Source organism: Hyla sarda, chromosome 1 (genome assembly GCF_029499605.1).
Source record: "Hyla sarda isolate aHylSar1 chromosome 1, aHylSar1.hap1, whole genome shotgun sequence".
Classification (NCBI taxonomy): Eukaryota; Metazoa; Chordata; class Amphibia; order Anura; family Hylidae; genus Hyla; species Hyla sarda.
In genome coordinates this window covers 418,333,136-418,354,179 of record NC_079189.1, presented here as the reverse complement: position 1 = coordinate 418,354,179, position 21,044 = coordinate 418,333,136, and the positions used below count along the sequence as shown (strand labels likewise).

Here is a 21,044-nt window from a genome sequence, read left to right as displayed (position 1 = left end):
CACCCCTCATGTAATATACGCAAAACAGAAAAGAATGGAGTCACTTTATAGAAATATAGAAAATCCAAAGTTTATTTAATCATATATACCTAGAAACACATTGGAGGCATAACACACAAAATGGGGGAAAGAAAACGCAGACACCAAGGTGTCACACTGTGTCCCATTCAAATAGTAATGATACACATGATAGACATAGTAAGGAGCGACAAAAACAGCCCTAAAACAATGAATACATACTTAGGCAGTGTAAGATCCCGGGGAACAGGGTGACACCACCCCAACGCAGCATTTCGGATAAACCTTTGTCGAGGGGTGGTGTTCTCCAGAGTGGTCATGATATTTATATCAGTGTGCGCCAATGAAGAAACCCCAAACATAATTACCTTATTGTTTACATCTGCAGACGCCCGGCTGTTTGCGGCGCATGTATCGCGGGATCTTCCGGATTCCGCTCACTTCCGGCGTCGCGTCACGGAGCGCCGGTCAGCTGACCCGACCAGCAGTCAGCTGATCGGTCAGGTGACACGGTCCCCGTAATGACGCGCGCAAGGAAGGACGAAGGCCGGATAACCCGTGCATGCGCATCGGCATTAAATCGGGACTTCGTCTGTTTACACTGATAAAGTGCTACATGCATAGAAACCAAGGAAAATAGTGAGAAGATAGATAAATAATAATAATATAAAGTAAATAAACAACCTACCTGGGGCCGGCCCCATTCCCCTTTATTACATAACTAAATAAAAAATAATGAAAAATAATGAGAAATAATGAAAAAATGAAAAATAATAAAAAAGATGGTAGTGAAAAAGTGTATAAATATATAGTAAAGTGATGACAATGAAATGAATAGTAATTAAAAAGTGATGATAAAATAATGAAAAATTACTGAAAAAATACATAATGGTGAAAAAGTGTATATATATGTTATCATATAATAAATAGCGATAATAATATAGAATAAATAGTTAGTGAAGTAAAGTGCATAGAAATATATAAACATGATTATATTATAGTGCATATATTACATATATGCAAAAAATAATAACATAAGAGTGCAAATTTATTTGATAATTGTGCAAAATAGTAAAAATATACATACTAGTGATCACACTTAAAAATTAATTAATTATAAATATAAAAAATATATTAAAATATATATATATATATATATATATATATATATATATATAATACATATCTAGTGCAAGTGACAAAAACAGAAAAATGAAAGAAGAGAAGAGAGAAAATGTATATGAAAAAAGACTAAAGAAGGGAGGGAAGGGGGTGTACAAAAAAGGAAGAGAAGGGGGGAAAAATGGGAAAAAGAGGGGGGAAGGAAAAAAGGGGGGGAGGGAAGGGGGGGGGAAAGAAAAAAGAAAAAAAAATTATTAGATGAAAAAAATTCATCCCTCATGTAATGTAATAAGGGGTACAGTGAGAATTTACGACCCACAGGTGTCTGACAGATTTTTGGAAATGTAATTTTTCATTTGCACAGCCCACTGTTCCAAAGATCTGTCAAACACCAGTGGGGTGTAAATACTCACTGCACCCCTTATTAACCCCTTAAGGACGCAGGACGTAAATGTACGTCCTGGTGAGGTGGTACTTAACGCACCAGGACGTACATTTACGTCCTAAGCATAACCGCGGGCATCGGAGCGATGCCCGTGTCATGCGCGGCTGATCCCGGCTGCTGATCGCAGCCAGGGACCCGCCGGCAATGGCCGACGCCCGCGATCTCGCGGGCATCCGCCATTAACCCCTCAGGTGCCGGGATCAATACAGATCCCGGCATCTGCGGGAGTTCGCGATTTAAATGAACGATCGGATCGCCCGCAGCGCTGTTGCGGGGATCCGATCATTCATAACGCCGCACGGAGGTCCCCTCTCCTTCCTCCGTGCGGCTCCCGGCGTCTCCTGCTCTGGTCTGTGATCGAGCAGACCAGAGCAGGAGATGACCGATAATACTGATCTGTTCTATGTCCTATACATAGAACAGATCAGTATTAGCAATCATGGTATTGCTATGAATAGTCCCCTATGGGGACTATTCAAGTGTAAAAAAAAATGTAAAAAAATGTAAAAGTGAAAAATCCCCTCCCCCAATAAAAAAGTAAAACGTCCGTTTTTTCCTATTTTACCCCCAAAAAGCGTAAAAAACATTTTTTATAGACATATTTGGTATCGCCGCGTGCGTAAATGTCCGAACTATTAAAATAAAATGTTAATGATCCCGTACGGTGAACGGCGTGAACGAAAAAAAATAAAAAAAATTCCAAAATTCCTACTTTTTTAATACATTTTATTAAAAAAAAAATTATAAAAAGTGTATTAAAAGTTTTTTATATGCAAATGTGGTATCAAAAAAAAGTACAGATCATGGCGCAAAAAATGAGCCCCCATACCGCCACTTATACGGAAAAATAAAAAAGTTAGAGGTCATCAAAATAAAGGGATTATAAACATACTAATTTGATTAAAAAGTTTGTGATTTTTTTTTAAGCGCAACAATAATATAAAAGTATATAATAATGGGTATCATTTTAATCGTATTGACCCTAAGAATAAAGAACACATGTCATTTTTACCATATATTGTACGGCGTGAAAACAAAACCTTCCAAAATTAGCAAAATTGCGTTTTTCGTTTTAATTTCCCCACAAAAATAGTGTTTTTTGGTTGCGCCATACATTTTATGATATAATGAGTGATGTCATTACAAAGGACAACTGGTCACGCAAAAAACAAGCCCTCATACTAGTCTGTGGATGAAAATATAAAAGAGTTATGATTTTTAGAAGGCGAGGAGGAAAAAATGAAAACGTAAAAATTAAATTGTCTGAGTCCTTAAGGCCAAAATGGTCTGAGTCCTTAACCCCTTAAGGACCAGGCCATTTTATACCTTAAGGACCGGAGCGTTTTTTGCAATTCTGACCACTGTCACTTTAAACATTAATAACTCTGGAATGCTTTTAGTTATCATTCTGATTCCGAGATTGTTTTTTCGTGACATATTCTACTTTAACTTAGTGGTAAAATTTCATGGTAACTTGCATCCTTTCTTGGTGAAAAATCCCAAAATTTGATGAAAAAAATGAAAATTTTGCATTTTTCTAACTTTGAAGCTCTCTGCTTGTAAGGAAAATGGATATTCAAAATATATTTTTTTGGGGTTCACATATACAATATGTCTACTTTATGTTTGCATCATAAAATTTATGAGTTTTTACTTTTGGAAGACACCATAGGGCTTCAAAGTTCAGTAGCAATTTTGAAATTTTTCACAAAATTTTCAAACTCACTATTTTTCAGGGACCAGTTCAGTTTTGAAGTGGATTTGAAGGGTCTTCATATTAGAAATACCCCATAAAAGACCCCATTATAAAAACTACACCCCCTAAAGTATTCAAAAAAACATTCAGTAAGTGTATTAACCCTTTAGGTGTTTCACAGGAATAGCAGCAAAGTGAAGGAGAAAATTCAAAATCTTCATTTTTTACACTCGCATGTTCTAGTAGACCCAATTTTTGAATTTTTGCAAGGGATAAAAAGGAGAAAATTTTTACTTGTATTTGAAACCCAATTTCTCTCGAGTAAGCACATACCTCATATGTCTATGTTAATTGTTCGGCGGGCGCAGTAGAGGGCTCAGAAGGGAAGGAGCGACAAATGGTTTTTGGGGGGCATGCCGCATTTAGGAAGCCCCTATGGTGCCAGGACAGCAAAAAAAACACATGGCATACCATTTTGGAAACTAGACCCCTCAGGGAACGTAACAAGGGGTAAAGTGAACCTTAATACCCCACAGGTGATTCACGACTTTTGCATATGTAAAAAAAATATATATTTTTTTTACCTAAAATGCTTGGTTTCCCAAAAATTTGACATTTTTAAAAAGGGTAATAGCAGAAAATACCCCCCAAAATTTGAAGCCCAATTTCTCTCGATACAGAAAACACCTCGCATGGGGGTGAAAAGTGCTCTGCTGGTGCACTACAGGTCTCAGAAGAGAAGGAGTCACATTTGGCTTTTTGAAAGCAAATTTTGCTCTGGGGGCATGCCGCATTTAGGAAGCCCCTATGGTGCCAGAACAGCAAAAAAAAACCACATGGCATACCATTTTGGAAACTAGACCCCTCGGGGAACGTAACAAGGTGTAACGTGAACCTTAATGCCCTACAGGTGTTTCACGACTTTTGCATATGTAAAAAAAAAATTTTTTTTTTACCTAAAATGCGTGTTTTCCCAAAAATTTTACATTTTTTAAAAGGGTAATAGCAGAAAATACCCCCCAAAATTTGAAGCCCAATTTCTCCCGAGTACGGCGATACCCCATATGTGGCCCTAAACTGTTGCCTTGAAATACGACAGGGCTCCAAAGTGAGAGCGCCATGCGCATTTGAGGCCTAAATTAGGGACTTGCATAGGGGTGGACATAGGGGTATTCTACGCCAGTGATTCCCAAACAGGGTGCCTCCAGCTGTTGTAAAACTCCCAGCATGCCTGGACAGTCAACGGCTATCTGGCAATACTGGGAGTAGTTGTTTTGCAACAGCTGGAGGCTCCGTTTTGGAAACAGTGGCGTACCAGACGTTTTTCATTTTTATTGGGGAGGGGGGTTGTATAGGGGTATGTGTATATGTAGTGTTTTTTACTTTTTATTTTATTTTGTGTTAGTGTAGTGTAGTGTTTTTAGGGTACAGTCGCATGGACGGGGGTTCACAGTAGTTTCTCGCTGGCAGTTTGAGCTACGGCAGAAAATTTGACGCAGCTCAAACTTGCAGCCGGATACTTACTGTAATCCTCCGCCCATGTGAGTGTACCCTGTACGTTCACATTGGGGGGGGGGGGGGGGAACATCCAGCTGTTGCAAAACTGCAACTCCCAGCATGTACGGTCTATCAGTGCATGCTGGGAGTTGTAGTTTTGCAACCGCTGGAGGCTCCGTTTTGGAAACAGTGGCGTACCAGACATTTTCATTTTTATTGGGGAGGGGGGTTGTATAGGGGTATGTGTATACGTAGTGTTTTTTACTTTTTATTTTATTGTGTGTTAGTGTAGTGTAGTGTTTTTAGGGTACAGTCGCACGGGCGGGGGTTCACAGTAGTTTCTCGCTGGCAGTTTGAGCTGCTGCAGAAATTTTGCCGCACCTCAAACTTGCAGCCGGATACTTACTGTAATCCTCCGCCCATGTGAGTGTACCCTGTACGTTCACATTGGGGGGGGAACATCCAGCTGTTGCAGAACTACAACTCCCAGCATGTACGGTCTATCAGTGCATGCTGGGAGTTGTAGTTTTGCAACAGCTGGAGGCACACTGGTTGTGAAACACCGAGTTTGGTAACAAACTCAGTGTTTTGCAACCAGTGTGCCTTCAGCTGTTGCAAAAGCTACAACCCCCAGCATGTACGGACAGCGGAAGGGCATGCTGGGTGTTGTAGTTATGCAACAGCTGGAGGCATACTACTTTGGCTGGGGATGCTGGGGATTGTAGTTATGCAATAGCTGGAGACACACTGGTTTACTACTTAACTCAGTGTGCCTTCAGCTGTTGCAAAACTACAACTCTCAGCAGTCACCGACAGCCAACGGGCATGCTGGAAGTTGTAGTTATGCAACCACCAGATGCACTACTACAACTCCCAGCATGCACTTTAGCTGATTGTGCAAGCTGGGAGTTGTAGTTACACAACAGCTGAAGGTACACTTTTCCATAGAAAGAATGTGCCTCCAGCTGTTGCAAAACTACAAGTCCCAGCATGCCCATAAGGGCATGCTGGGAGTTGTGGTGGTCTGCCTCCTGCTGTTGCATAACTACAGCTCCCAGCATGCCCTTGTTGCATGCTGGGAGCTGTTGCTAAGCAACAGCAGGAGGCTGTCACTCACCTCCAACGATCCTCGCCGCACCAGGTCAGTCCCTCGTCGTCTCCGCCGCCGCCGCTGCTCCTGGGGCCCCGATCCCAACAGGGGCGCCGGGGATCGGGGTCCCCAGCACCCGGGGTGCACGTCCCGCACCCGCTCACGTCCTCCGGAAGAGGGGCGGAGCGGGTTGCGGGAGTGACACCCGCAGCAGGCGCCCTGATTGGTCGGCCGGTAATCCGGCCGACGAATCAGGGCGATCGTGAGGTGGCACCAGTGCCACCTCACCCCTGCTGGCTATGGCTGTTCGGGGCCGTCTCTGACGGCCCCGATCAGCCAATAATTCCGGGTCACCGGGTCACTGGAGACCCGATTGACCCGGAATCCGCCGCAGATCGCTGGACTGAATTGTCCAGCGATCTGCGGCCATCGCCGACATGGGGGGTCATAATGACCCCCCTGGGCGATATGCCCCGATGCCTGCTGAACGATTTCAGCAGGCATCGGGGACCGGCTCCGCTCCAGATGGTTGCGGGGGGGCCGGTAAAACACATGACGTTCTCATACGTCATGTGTCCTTAAGGACTCGGAAATGGAGACGTATGAGAACGTCATGTGTCCTTAAGGGGTTAAAGGGGTATTCCAGGCCAAAACTTTTTTTTTATATATATCAACTGGCTCCGAAAAGTTAAACAGATTTGTAAATTACTTCTATTAAAAAATCTTAATCCTTCCAATAGCTATTAGCTTCTGAAGTTGATTTGTTGTTTTCTGTCTAACTGCTCTCTGATGACTCACGTCCCGGGAGCTGTGCAGTTCCTATGGGGATATTCTCCCATCATGCACAGCTCCCGGGATGTGACATCATCATTAAGCAGTTAGACAGAAAACTTCAGAAGCTAATAACTATTGGAAGGTAGGGATGCACCGATATATCGGCGGCCGATACATATCGGCCAAAAATAGCTATTTCGGCAAAATGCCAAAACAACTAAAAATCTGCCGATAATGACCCACCTCCCCTGCCCGCCCACAGCACAAGTTACAAACACTGCCAGTGGCAGAGGCACTCGTGGGCGGTGCAGGGGGGGCCGGCCGCAACATCTGGGGGGGGGGGGGGGGGGGGTTGCGCTCTCCGGGATAGGATTAGGAATACTTCTTTTTATGTGCCCGGCCCGGCTCCTGTGTGTGGCTGCAGGCGGGGGCCGGCCAGCGCATATAAAACCTAATACTGTATACTAAAAACCAGGGGGCCTCCAGCTGTTGTGAAACTACAACTCCCAGCATGCCCGGACCGGCAAAGTCTGTCCGGGCATGCTGGGAGTTGTAGTTTCACAACAGCTGGAGGCCCCCTGGTTTTTAGTATACAGTATTAGGTTTTATATGCTCTGGTCGGCCCCCGCCTGCAGCCACACACAGGAGCCGGCCCGGGCACATAAAAAGAAGTATTCCTAATCCTATCCCGGACATCCCTGTGTCCCGAAAAATCTTTTTGGGACATAAGGATGTCCGGCGGTCACTCACCATTCCCCGGCATCCTCCTGCGATCCTCCCGCGATCCTCCTTCGGTCCTTCGCTTCTCCGCCTCTATGGTCGTACGCACAGGACGTCACTGACGTCCCGTGCGTACAACCATAGAGACGCAGGAGGACCGCAGGATCGTCGCAGGAGAACGCACGCCGGCCGGGGCCTGGTAAGTGACCGCGTCATCTTCTTCAGTGTTATGGTCATCGCTCCTCCGGTCCCGGCACCTACTGCTATGGTCCATAGGCCATAGCAGTAGATGTGACCCCGGGCCGGAGGAGCGGTGACCGGAACACTGTGGGGGCAGACCAGTACAGACATACAGCCTCCAGCCATACACTGTATATGGCTGGAAGCTGTATGTCTGTGGGGTGGGGGAACTGCTGACCTAATGTGGGGGGGAGCTGCCTACAAATGTGTGTGTGTGTGGGGGGGGGGGGGGGAGCTGCCTAATATTGTGGGGGGGGGAGCTGCCTAATATTGTGGGGGGGGGGAGCTGCCTAATATTGTGGGGGGGGGAGCTGCCTGATATTGTGGGGGGGGGGAAGCTGCCTGATATTGTGGTGGGGGGGGGAAGCTGCCTGATATTGTGGGGGGGGGGGGGAAGCTGCCTGATATTATGGGGGGGGGGAGCTGCCTAATATTGTTGGGGGGAGCTGCCTAATATTGTGGGGGGAGCTGCCTAATATTGTTGGGGGGAGCTGCCTGATATTGTGGGGGGGAGCTGCCTACAAATGTGGGGGGAGCTGCCTAATATTGTTGGGGGGAGCTGCCTAATATTGTTGGGGGGAGCTGCCTGATATTGTGGGGGGGGGGAGCTGCCTACAAATGTGGGGGGAGCTCCCTAATATTGTTGGGGGGAGCTGCCTAATATTGTGTGGGAACTGCCTACTATTGTTGGGGGGAGCTGCCTACTATTGTGGGGGAAATGCTGACCTAATGTGAGGAACCTGCTTACTATTGTGGGGGAACTGCTGACCTAATGTGGGGGGAGCTGCCTAATATTGTTGGGGGGAGCTGCCTAATATTGTGTGGGAACTGCCTACTATTGTTGGGGGGAGCTGCCTACTATTGTGGGGAACCTGCCTACTATTGTGGGGGAAATGCTGACCTAATTTGGGAACCTGCCTACTGTTGTGGGGGAGCTGCCTACTATTGTGGGGGAGCTGCCTACTATTGTGGGGGACCTGCCTACTATTGTGGGGGAGCTGCCTACTATTGTGGGGGAACTCCCGACCTAATGTGGGGGAGCTGGCAATCTAATGTAGGGGAATCTAATCTAATGAGCGGAGCGCTGCATTTTACCAGAAGACGGGGAGAAGTCATTTTCGGTATCGGTATCGGTTTCGGCCGGACATTTTTTTTTATTTCGGTTTCGTTTCGGTTCTGAAATTTCCATTTTGGTGCACCTCTATTGGAAGGATTAAGATTTTTTAATAGAAGTAATTTACAAATCTGTTTAACTTTCCGGAGCCAGTTGATATATGTATAAAAAGAGGTTTTGCCTGGAATACCCCTTTAACCCATTAAGGACCAAGGGCGTACAGGTACGCCTTTGCTCCCTGGTACTTAAGGACCAAGGGCGTACCTGTACGCCCGTGGGAATTTCGGTCCCACCCGGCGGGGACCGGACCGGGCTGACTGCTGATATCGATCAGCAGGCACCCCGCGCCAATGCCCAGGGGGGTCATCAGACCCCCCCATGTAGGCAATGGCCGAAAATCGCAAGTGAATTCACACTTGCGATTTTCGGCTATTACGGTGATGCGGGTCACGTGTCCGTGTGACCTGCTGACCCGGAGATACAAGGTGATCGGGGGTGTAGAATACACCCCCTACCACCCTCTGTATCTATGGGGAGGTGGCAATTTCGTCACCCCCCCAGGAACGCTGCTATTAGCCGCCAATAGCAGCCGGCAGGGGAGGGGTTAACGGCCCCTTCTCGCGGCTCTGCTAGTCCCCATACAGTACAGTTACACCAATCACACACACTACATATTCACCCCGCCCCCCACACACGCACCCACCCCATGAGGACATTTTGGGGCCTCTTGCTGCATATGGGCCTGGTCAAAAAAACCAAGTGTCAGGCAGTACTGGAGCGGGGACATCTTCTACCAGACCCCGCTTTACAGTATGGTCATGGCACGGAGGCGGTTCGAGGCCATTCAGAAATGCCTCCATTATGCAGATAATGAGGCATGTCCACCCCGAGGTGATCCCACCTATGACCGGCTTTACAAAGTGAGGCCGGTCATCGATCACTTTGGGGCCAAATTTTTGGAGGCCTACGTACCCCTCAGGGAGCTCTCGATCGATGAGTCTCTTATCAGTTTTAAGGGGAGACTCCTCTTCCGCCAGTATATTCCCTCGAAGCGGGCACGGTATGGCGTGAAGCTCTATAAACTTTGTGAGAGTACCTCCGGGTACACTTTCAAGTTTAGAGTGTATGAGGGACGAAATTCCCGTATTGAACCCCCAGATTGTTCCCCCACTCTGGGTGTTAGAGGGAAAATCGTTTGGGAGCTTGTGCACCCATTGCTGGATAAGGGTTACCACGTGGACAACTTTTATACCAGCATCCCTCTCTTCACATCCCTTGCCGCCAGATCCACGTCCGCTTGTGGGACCGTGCGGAAAAACCAGAGAGGCCTCCCTCTAAATTTTCTGCAGACACCTCTGCCCAAGGGTGAGTCCCGTGCCCTTACCAATGAAACCCTGTTGCTGGTCAGGTATAAGGGTAAGAGGGATGTCCTTATGCTGACCACTATTCATGGCAACGGCAGCTCACCTGTCCCTGTGCGAGGTACCACAACACCGGTCCTCAAGCCCGATTGTATTCTGAACTACAATCGGTATATGGGGTGAGTTGATCTCTCTGATAAAGTCCTCAAGCCATACATGGCCATGCGGAAAACACGGGTATGGTACAAAAAAGTTGCAGTCTACTTGGTACAGGTTGCCATGTACAACGCTTTTGTACTGTCCCAGTATGCTGGCAACACAGGGACATTCCTCCAGTTCCAAGAAGAAGTCCTAAAGGTCCTGATCTTTGGCGACCGGGAAAGAGCAGGCCGGACTTCCCAAGGAACTGGAGTAATAGGTACCAGGATCATCCCAGGCCAATACTTCCCAGGTGAGGTCCCCCACACTGGAAAGAAGGGACGATCACAGAAAAAATGCAGAGTGTGTAACAGGAGAGGGATACAGAAGGATACCACCACTCAATGTGACACTTGCCCCGATCATCCGGGCCTCTGCATTAAAAACTGCTTCAGGGAGTATCACACTTCCATGCAGTAATACATTTTCCCTTTTCATTTTTATTTTCCATAATTTGACCCCAATGTACAAAGTCCAGAGTACATTCCAAAATTTAACCCCATAAACAACTAAATAGCCCCAAAAAACTCATTTAAAAAAAAAAATGATAAGACCTCTGGGGGTATTTCTTTCTCTGGGTCATGGGTCACTGAGTCACTATCATCGGGGACTTTTTTTGTTGCCTCAAATGCGCAGCGCTCACTCTCCACCATTCAGAGCACAGGGTTTGGGGCGGGCATATTTTTTAGTTTTGGCTATGCTCTGGGTCATCATTCTGGGAACATAACATGTTTTATAATTTTATGTCCCACTGTACCCCATTTTAGTTATTTAGTGTACCCCAGTTATTTACCCCATGTAATGCCCCTTGAGGGGGGGTCCCACTGTTCTGGCTCCATAGGCCGCAGCGCAGAAGCTCAAGGCCCCTGAATGCTACCTGCTCCTCTGAGACCGGTGTGCATGCTGTTTACGCCCAGACTTGAGGTATGTCGTTACTCCAAAGAAATGTATTTACAATGACATTTTCTCCTTTTACCACTTGTGAAAATGAAAAAATTGGGGTAACCCCAGCATTTTAGTGTAAAATAATCCAATTTTTCATTTTCACATCCCACTTCATGAATAGTTATCAAACACCTGTGGGGTGTTAAGACTCACTGTACCCCTTGTTATGTTCCTTGAGGGATGTAGTTTCCGAGATAGTATGTCATGTGTTTTTTTTTTTGCTGTCCTGGCACCATAGGGGATTCCTAAATGGGACATGCCCCCCAAAATCCATTTCAGCAAAATGTGCTTTCCAAAAGCCAAATGTGACTCCTTCTCTTCTGAGCATTGTAGTGCGCCCGCAGTGCACTTGACTCCCACACATGGGGTATTTTCATACTCAGAAGAAATGGGGTTACAAATTTTGGGGGGCATTTTCTCCTATTACCCCATGTAAAAATGTAAAATTTGGTGGAAAACAAGCATTTTAATGTAAAAAAAAAAAACAATTTACACATCCAACTTTAACGAAAAGTCGTCAAACACCTGTGGGGTGTTAAGGCTCAATGGACCCCTTGTTATGTTCCTTGAGGGGTGCAGTTTCCAAAATAGTAGGCCATGTGTTTTTTTTTTTTTGTTTTTTTTTTGCTGTTCTGGCACCATAGGGGCTTCCTAAATGGGACATGCCCCCCAAAATCCAATTCAGAAAAATGTGCTTTCCAAAAGCCAAATGTGACTCCTTCTCTTCTGAGCATTGTAGTGCGCCCGCAGTGCACTTGATGCCCACACATGGGGTATTTTCATACTCAGAAGAGATGGGGTTACAAATTTTGGGGGGCATTTTCTCCTATTACCCCTTGTAAAAATTTAAAAATTTGTGGAAAACCAGCATTTTAGTGAAATTTTTTTTTTCATTTACACATCCAACTTTAACGAAAAGTCGTCAAACACCTGTGGGGTGTTAAGGCTCAGCGGACCCCTTGTTATGTTCCTTGAGGGGTGTAGTTTCCAAAATAGTACCATGTGGGTATTTTTTTTTTGCTGTCCTGACACCGTAGGGGCTTCCTAAATGGAACATGCCCCCCAAAAACCATTTCAGAAAAACTCACTCTCCAAAATCCCACTGTCGCTCCTTCCCTTCTGAGCCCTCTACTGAGCCCGCCGAACACTTGACATACACATATGAGGTATTTCCTTACTCAAGAGAAATTGGGTTACAAATTTTAGGAAGATTTCTCTCCTTTTACCCCTTGTAAAAATTCAAAAACTGGGTTTACAAGAACATGAGAGTGTAAAGATTTTGAATTTTCTCCTTCACTTTGCTGCTATTCCTGTTTAACACCTAAAGTGTTAGCACACTTACTGAATGTCATTTTGAATACTTTGAGGGGTGCAGTTTTTATAATGGGGTCATTTGTGGGGTATTTCTAATAAGAAGACCCTTCAAATCTGCTTCAAAACTGAACTGGTCCCTGGAAAATTCCGCTTTTGAAAATTTTGAGAAAATATGGAAAATTGCTGCTATACTTTGAAGCCCTCTGATGTCTTCCAAAAGTAAAAACATGTCAACTTTATGATGCAAATATAAAGACATATTGTATATGTGAATCAAGATATAATTTATTTGGAATATTCATTTTCCTTACAAGCAGAGAGCTTCAAAGTTAGAAAAATGCTAAATTTAACATTTTTTTCATAAAATGTTTGCATTTTTCACCCAGAAATGATGCAAGTATCGACAAAATTTTACTACTAACATAAAGTAGAATATGTCACGAAAAAACAGTCTCGGAATCAGAATGAAAGGTAAAAGCATCCCAGAGTTATTAATGCTTAAAGTGACAGTGGTCAGATGTGCAAAAACTGTCCAAGTCCTACAGTGAAAATTGTCTGGGTCCTTAAGGCGTTATAGAGTAGCTCCCACCATCCTTTTTTTTTCTGTCCCTGCCTATTACTCATCTATCCCTAACCCCCTCCCTGCCTTAAATGTTTGCGCTCTCAGCGCTCGCTCCCGTCTGTCTGATTGACAGGCAGGGAGTGAGCGCAGGCTGAATGAATTCGGACCCATTGCCCGAACGGCATCAGTCCGAATTCAGTCGTGACGTCACGCCAGGCTGCAGCCAGGCAACTAGGAGGAAGACCCCCTAGTGGCCGGATTTCAAAATAAAAAATAAAGTGTTTTAATAAAAAAAAAGATGTTGTAGTACATCAGTACTATATCAAATAAAAAAAAAAGGGGTTAAAGTTTGCTTTTTAATATTTGCAGCCCGGGCACAGGAATACAGAGTACAGTACAGCGCAGCGGCTGATAATTATTTGGCAGGGGGGGAGAGAAGCAGTGCTCGCAGGTGACATATGATTAGTCCCCCGATGTGGGGGACAGCGCAGCGCTGGGCTGATAAACCGGGGGGAGGGGGGGAGCAGCGCCCATCACATGATGATGGGGGGGTAAATACCGTTAAATACCGTGGAACCGCCATAATTTACAAAAATAACGTGATACACATTTTTGGTCATACCAACCAGCTCTAGTTAGAGGTAATTTTGTTTGCATTGGGGCCCTGTGTTTCCAGCTATGCCCCTGGTTGGCATCATAAAGTTGACATATTTTTACTTTTAGAATCCAATAGAGGGCTTCAAAGTATATCAGCAATTTTCAACATTTTCGCGAAAAATTCTAAATCTTACATTTTCAGGGGCCAGATTAGTATGAAGTGGATATGAGGGGCATTTCTGTGGGAAATACCCCATAAATGACCCCATTATAGAAACTGCACCCCTCAAAGTATTCAAAATGATATTCAGAAAGTTTGTTAACCCTTTCACAGGAATAGCAGCAAAGTAGAGGAGAACACTCAAAATCTACATTTTTTTACACTAACATGTTCTTGTAGCCCCATTTTTTTTTTTTACAAGGGCTAAAAGGATTAAAAAAGCCCTCATATGTTGATGTAAACTGCTCTGTGGGTGCATTAGAGGGCTCAGAAGGGAAGGAGCAACAATGGGCTTTTGGAGAGCGAATTTGGCCGAATCGTTTTTGGGGGGCAAGTTGCATTTATGAAGCCCCCAGGGTGCCAAAACAGCAAAAAAAACTCATCACATGGCACACTATTTTGGAAAATAAACCCCTTAACCCCTTAACGACGCAGGACGTATATTTACGTTCTGCGCCGGCTCCCGCGATATGAAGCGGGATCGCGCCGCGATCCTGCATCATATCGCGTCGGTCCCAGCGCTAATCAACGGCCGGGACCCGCGGCTAATACCACACATCGCCGATCGCGGCGATGTGCGGTATTAACCCTTTAGAAGCAGCGGTCAAAGCTGACCGCCGCTTCTAAAGTGAAAGTGAAAGTCACCCGGCTGCTCAGTCGGGCTGTTCGGGACCGCCGCGGTGAAATCGCGGCGTCCCGAACAGCTGATCGGACACCGGGAGGGCCCTTACCTGCCTCCTCGGTGTCCGATCGACGAATGACTGCTCCGTGCCTGAGATCCAGGCAGGAGCAGTCAAGCGCCGATAATGCTGATCACAGGCGTGTTAATACACGCCAGTGATCAGCATAGGAGATCAGTGTGTGCAGTGTTATAGGTCCCTATGGGACCTATAACATTGCAAAAAAAAAAAGTAAAAAAAAAAGTGTTAATAAAGGTCATTTAACCCCTTCCCTAATAAAAGTTTGAATCACCCCCGTTTTCCCATAAAAAAAAAATAAAACAGTGTAAAAAAAATAAAAAATAAACATATGTGGTATCGCCGCGTGCGTAAATGTCCGAACTATAAAAATATATCATTAATTAAGCCATACGGTCAATGGCGTACGCGCAAAAAATTCCAAAGTCCAAAAAAAGCGTATTTTGGTCACTTTTTATACCATTAAAAAATGAATAAAAAGTGATCAAAAAGTCTGATCAAAACAAAAATCATACCGATAAAAACTTCAGATCACGGCGCAAAAAATGAGCCTTCATACCTCTCCCTGTACGTGGAAAAATAAAAAAGTTATAGGGGTCAGAAGATGACATTTTTAACCCCTTAACGACGCAGGACGTATATTTACGTCCTGCGCCGGCTCCCGCGATATGAAGTGGGATCGCGCCGCGATCCCGCATCATATCGCGTGGGTCCCGGCGCTAATCAACGGCCGGGACCCGCGGCTAATACCACACATCGCTTCTAAAGTGAAACTGAAAGTATCCCGGCTGCTCAGTCGGGCTGTTCGGGACCGCCGCGGTGAAATCGCGGCGTCCTGAACAGCTGATCGGACACCGGGAGGGCTCTTACCTGCCTCCTCGGTGTCCGATCGACGAATGACTGCTCCGTGCCTGAGATCCAGGCAGGAGCAGTCAAGCGTCGATAATGCTGATCACAGGCGTGTTAATACACGCCTGTGATCAGGATGAGAGATCAGTGTGTGCAGTGTTATAGGTCCCTATGGGACCTATAACACTGCAAAAAAAAAGTTAAAAAAAAGTGTTAATAAAGGTCATTTAACCCCTTCCCTAATAAAAGTTTGAATCACCCCCCTTTTCCCATAAGAAAAATAAAACAGTGTAAAAAAAATAAAAATAAACATATGTGGTATCGCCGCGTGCGTAAATGTCCGAACTATAAAAATATATCATTAATTAAGCCGTACGGTCAATGGCGTACGCGCAAAAAAATTCCAAAGTCCAAAAAAGCGTATTTTGGTAACTTTTTATAACATTAAAAAATGAATAAAAAGTGATCAAAAAGTCAGATCAAAACAAAAATCATACCAATAAAAACTTCAGATCACGGCGCAAAAAATGAGTCCTCATACCGCCCCGTACGTGGAAAAATAAAAAAGTTATAGGGGTCAGAAGATGACATTTTTAAACGTATAAATTTTCCAGCATGTAGTTATGATTTTTTCCAGAAGTGCGACAAAATCAAACCTATATAAGTAGGGTATCATTTTAACCGTATGGACCTACAGAATAATGATAAGGTGTAATTTTTACCGAAATATGCACTGCGTAGAAACGGAAGCCCCCAAAAGTTACAAAATGGCGTTTTTTTTTCGATTTTGTCGCACAATGATTTTTTTTTCCGTTTCGCCGTGCATTTTTGGGTAAAATGACTAATGTCACTGCAAAGTAGAATTGGCGACGCAAAAAATAAGCCATAATATGGATTTTTAGGTGGAAAATTGAAAGGGTTATGATTTTTTAAAGGTAAGGAGGAAAAAACGAAAGTGCAAAAACGGAAAAACCCTGAGTCCTTAAGGGGTTAAACGTATAAATTTTCCTGCATGTAGTTATGATTTTTTCCAGAAGTGCGACAAAATCAAACCTATATAAGTAGGGTATCATTTTAACCGTATGGACCTACAGAATAATGATAAGGTGTAATTTTTAGCGAAATATGTACTGCGTAGAAACGGAAGCCCCCAAAAGTTACAAAATGGCGTTTTTTTCGATTTTGTCGCACAATGATTTTTTTTTTACGTTTCGCCGTGCATTTTTGGGTAAAATGACTAATGTCACTGCAAAGTAGAATTGGCGATGCAAAAAATAAGCTATAATATGGATTTTTAGGTGGAAAATTGAAAGGGTTATGATTTTTAAAAGGTAAGGAGGAAAAAACGAAAGTGCAAAAATGGAAAAACCCTGAGTCCTTAAGGGGTTAAAGAACATAAGGGGTACAGTGAGCCTTAACACCCCACAGGTACGTGACAAATTTTTGTTACAGTGGGACATGAAAATGAAAAATTAGATGTCTTTCATTAAAATGCTGGTGTTAACCCAAATTTTTCATTTTCACCAGGAGTAATAGGAGAAAATGCCCCCCAAAATTAGTAACCCCATTTCTTCTGAGTATATAAATACCCCATATGATGATGGAAAGTGCCCTGAAAGCACAGTACAATGCTCAGAAGAGAATGCTTTGGAGAGAGAATTTTGCTGAAACTGTAATTGGGGGCATGTCACATTTAGGATGCCCCCACAACAGAACAGAGAAAAAACACATGGCACACTATTTTGGAAACTGCACCCCTCAAGGAATGTAACAAGGGGTACAGTGAGCCTTAACACCCCACAAGAGTTTTTTTCACTAAAATGCTGGTGTTACCCCAATTTTTTCATTTTCACAAGGAGTAATATAAGAAAAAGCCCCCCAAATTTTGGACCCCAATTCTTCTGAGTATGGAAATGCACTATATGTGGACGCAAAGTGCTCAGCGGGCACACTACAGGGCTAAGAAGAGAAGGAGCACAATTGGGCTTTTGGAGAGAGAAATTGGCTGGAATTGAAGTTGGAGACCATGGCCCTTATTTAGGAGTGTAGGTTTCTTTGTGGGTTTTAATTCCCTACAATGAATTTTCCAAGGTATTTACTAAGGTTTCCCTACATTTTCCGCTTTCCCTACACTTTGCTTTTTTTTTACTCATGCTCTGATCTGTAGGGTTTTCCTCAACTCAAATCCACTACATTTTATGTGGAAACCTTAGTAAATATGTTGGGTTTTTGTGAAAATGTCGGGAACACGCCCCTTTTCTGAGATCACGCCCCCTTTTCACGGTGGTCAAGCCCCTTTTTCATGTTTTCTTAGCAAAATGGAGAGTTAGTCGGGGGTTTTTCAATTCTGGCGCAAAATTTATCGCAGACAGAATTTCTGGTGCAATGCGACAGAATCTGGCGCACAACCTGACAAAACATGTCGGGTTTGCAATAGTAAATGAGGGCCCATGTGCATTTAAAAAGCCCCCCATGGTGCCAGAACAGTGGACCCCCCCCCACATGTGACCCCATTTTAAAAACTACACTCCTCAATGAAGGTAACTATGGGTGGAGTAAGCATTTAAACCCCACTGGTGCTTGACAAATTTGTGGTACAATGGGCTGTGCAAATGAAAATTTAATTTTTCATTTTCACGAACCACTGTTTCAAAAAACAGTCAGACACCTGTGGAGTGTAAAGGCTCACTGTACCCCCTTGTTACATTCTATAAAGGGTGTAGTTTAACCCCTTAAGGACCAAGGACGTACTGGTACGTCCTGAGTCCTTTCCCTTTCTATAACGCGGGGCCACGACGTGGCCCCGCGTCATAGCGGGTCGGGCCCGGCCTCTAACAACGGCCGGGACCTGTGGCTAATAGTGCGCGGCATTGATCGTGGTGCTGTGCGCTATTAGCCCTTTAGACGCGGCGTTCAAAGTGAAAGTGAAACCATGCAGGTTAGCTCAGGGAGCTGTTCGGGATCGCCGCGGCGAAATCGTGGCTTCCCGAACAGCTGCAGGACATGAGGAGGGTCTCCTACCTTGCCTCCTGGTGTCCGATCACCGAATGACTGCTCAGTGCCTGAGATCCAGGCATGAGCAGTCAAACGGCAGAATCATCGATCACTGGTTTCCTATGAGAAACCAGTGAACAATGTAAAAGATCAGTGTGTGCAGTGTTATAGGTCCCTATGGGAGCTATAACACTGCAAAAGAAAGTGAAAAAAAAGTGAATAAAGATCATTTAACACCTCCCCTATTAAAAGTTTGAATCACCCCCCTTTTCCCATAAAAAAAAAAAAACAGTGTGAATAAAAATAAACATATGTGGTATCGCCGCGTGCATAAATGTCCGTATTATAAAAATATATTGTTAATTATACCACACGGTCAATGGCGTATGCGCAAAAAAATTCCAAAGTCCAAAATAGTGTATTTTTGGTCAGATTTTATATCATGAAAAAATGAATAAAAAGTGATCAACAAATCCGATCAATACAAAAAGGGTACCGCTAAAAACTTCAGATCACGGCGCAAAAAATTAGCCCTCATACTAACCCATACACGGTAAAATAAAAAAGTTATAGAGGTCAGAAGATGACAATTTTAAACGTATACATTTTCCTGCATGTAGTTATGATTTTTTTCAGAAGTACGACAAAATCAAACCGATATAAGTAGGGTACCATTTTAATCATATGGACCTACAGAATAAAGATAAGGTATTATTTTTACCAAAAAACTTACTACGTAGAAAAAGAAGCCCCCAAAAGTTACAAAATGAAGTTTTTTTCTTCAATTTTGGCTCACAATGAATTTTTTCCGTTTCGCCGTAGATTTTTGGGTAAAATGACTGATGTCATTACAAAGTAGAATTGGTGGCGCAAAAAAATAAGCCATCATATGAATTTTTAGGTGCAAAATTGAAAGGGTTATGATTTTTAAAAGTAAGGAGGAAAACACGAAAGTGGAAAAAACCCTGGTCCTTAAGGGGATAAAAAAAAAATTTGCGTTTATGTCAGAAATGCTGTAACCCGCCACCCCTGTGTAAATCACTAATTTAGGCCTCAAATGTACATGATGCTCTCTCACTCCTGAGCCCTGTTGTCAGCCCGCAGAGCATTTTGTGTTCACATATGGGGTATTTCTGTACTCGGGAGAAGATGAGTTACACATTTTGGGGGTCTTTTTCTCCTTTTACCTCTTGTGAAAATTAAAAGTAGCGGTGTAGCCCCCAACTTTTCCTTGTGATAAGAGGTAAAAGGAGAAAAAGACCCCCAAAATTCGTATCGCAATTACTACAACTTCCAGCATGCACGGACAGACAAAGGGCATGCTGGGAGTTGTAGTTGTGTGCCTCCAGCTGTTGAATGGCTACAACTCCCAGCATTCCCTTTGGCTGTGCATGCTGGGAGACACAGGCCTCACCTCCTGCTGTTGCCTCCGCCGGACCCGCCGCTGCCCTTTGAACCTGTCAGGACCGACTGGTGGAGACAGGGAGAGTGAGCTCTGAACTGACCCTAAAACATCTCTCCCTGCCCACTTACCCATCCTTCCTAAACGATGGATCGACAGCTGTGCGCCGGTCCCTTCCTGCGCTAAAGTGCAGAGGAGTAAAAACACAAATACTTAGTCGGTCACAGGCCAGAAACAGAAAACTACTAGACAACCAGATATACAAGACAGGATATAACTACTAACAGAACACTGTTCACAAACAGGTACAAGTACAAAGGACAAAGATCAGATCAACCAAACAGGATATAAAACATACAGAGCAGAGGCAATACTGAACCAGAACAGGAGGAGTCTGAATAGACTCCATGAACAAAACAAGAATAAGCTCAATCCTGCAGAAGACCTTTGGTAGACAAAGGGAGTAATCAATACCCTCAGAGTCCCCTACACAAAGGTAAAAAAGATTTATTGCTAAACAGGAATAAACACAATACCCCAGAACCACCAGAAGACACAGGAATGTCTTAATACTAGTACGTAATCTCCTATGAGTCTATCATGGAGCACAGAGATCTCTTGTACTAATTCTGAATTCCCAGGAGTCACCATGGACAGGTAACAGGGATATTTTGGTACAGAAAACCGATACAAGAGAAAACACAGTGTGAACAGATACACAACAGAAAGGATATTCAAATCCTAAAACCGACTAATCAAACACAGATTAAAATCTACTATGAGCATGCTACATAACCATGGCTAAAACTAGAACATACAAAGTGTATGCTAAAGCAAAAATAGTAGATTAAAACTCAAACAAAGAGTGTTTCACCAAGAGCTCCATAGCAGCATGTCAAGCATGAGAGGATGTCAATCATCAGCTCAGAAGCTAGACTGAGCTGGCCTTATCTAGACACACCCAAAGAGCTATTGGATGAAAAAGACAAAGGTTTTAACTATTTCCTGGCCAGGGAACATTAAACTTGTTCAGACACAGGCGTGTCTGAACAGAAACCAAGACAGACATTACAGACCCGCCGCCGCCTCTGGACCTGCCGCCACCTAGATTAACCCCCCCCCACTGCTGTTCACCTGCCGCTCACCTGATGACACCGCCCAGGAGGAGCCGCCATTGGTCGGTCGGTC

General features: G+C 44.3%; 1 protein-coding gene across 6 annotated transcripts in view; it reads left to right on the top strand.

Annotated features, from left to right (window-relative positions):
- LOC130281585 (sodium-dependent serotonin transporter-like) overlaps positions 1-21,044 on the top strand; it is a 526,811-nt gene that overhangs the window by 302,882 nt on the left and 202,885 nt on the right. The window lies entirely within an intron of this gene.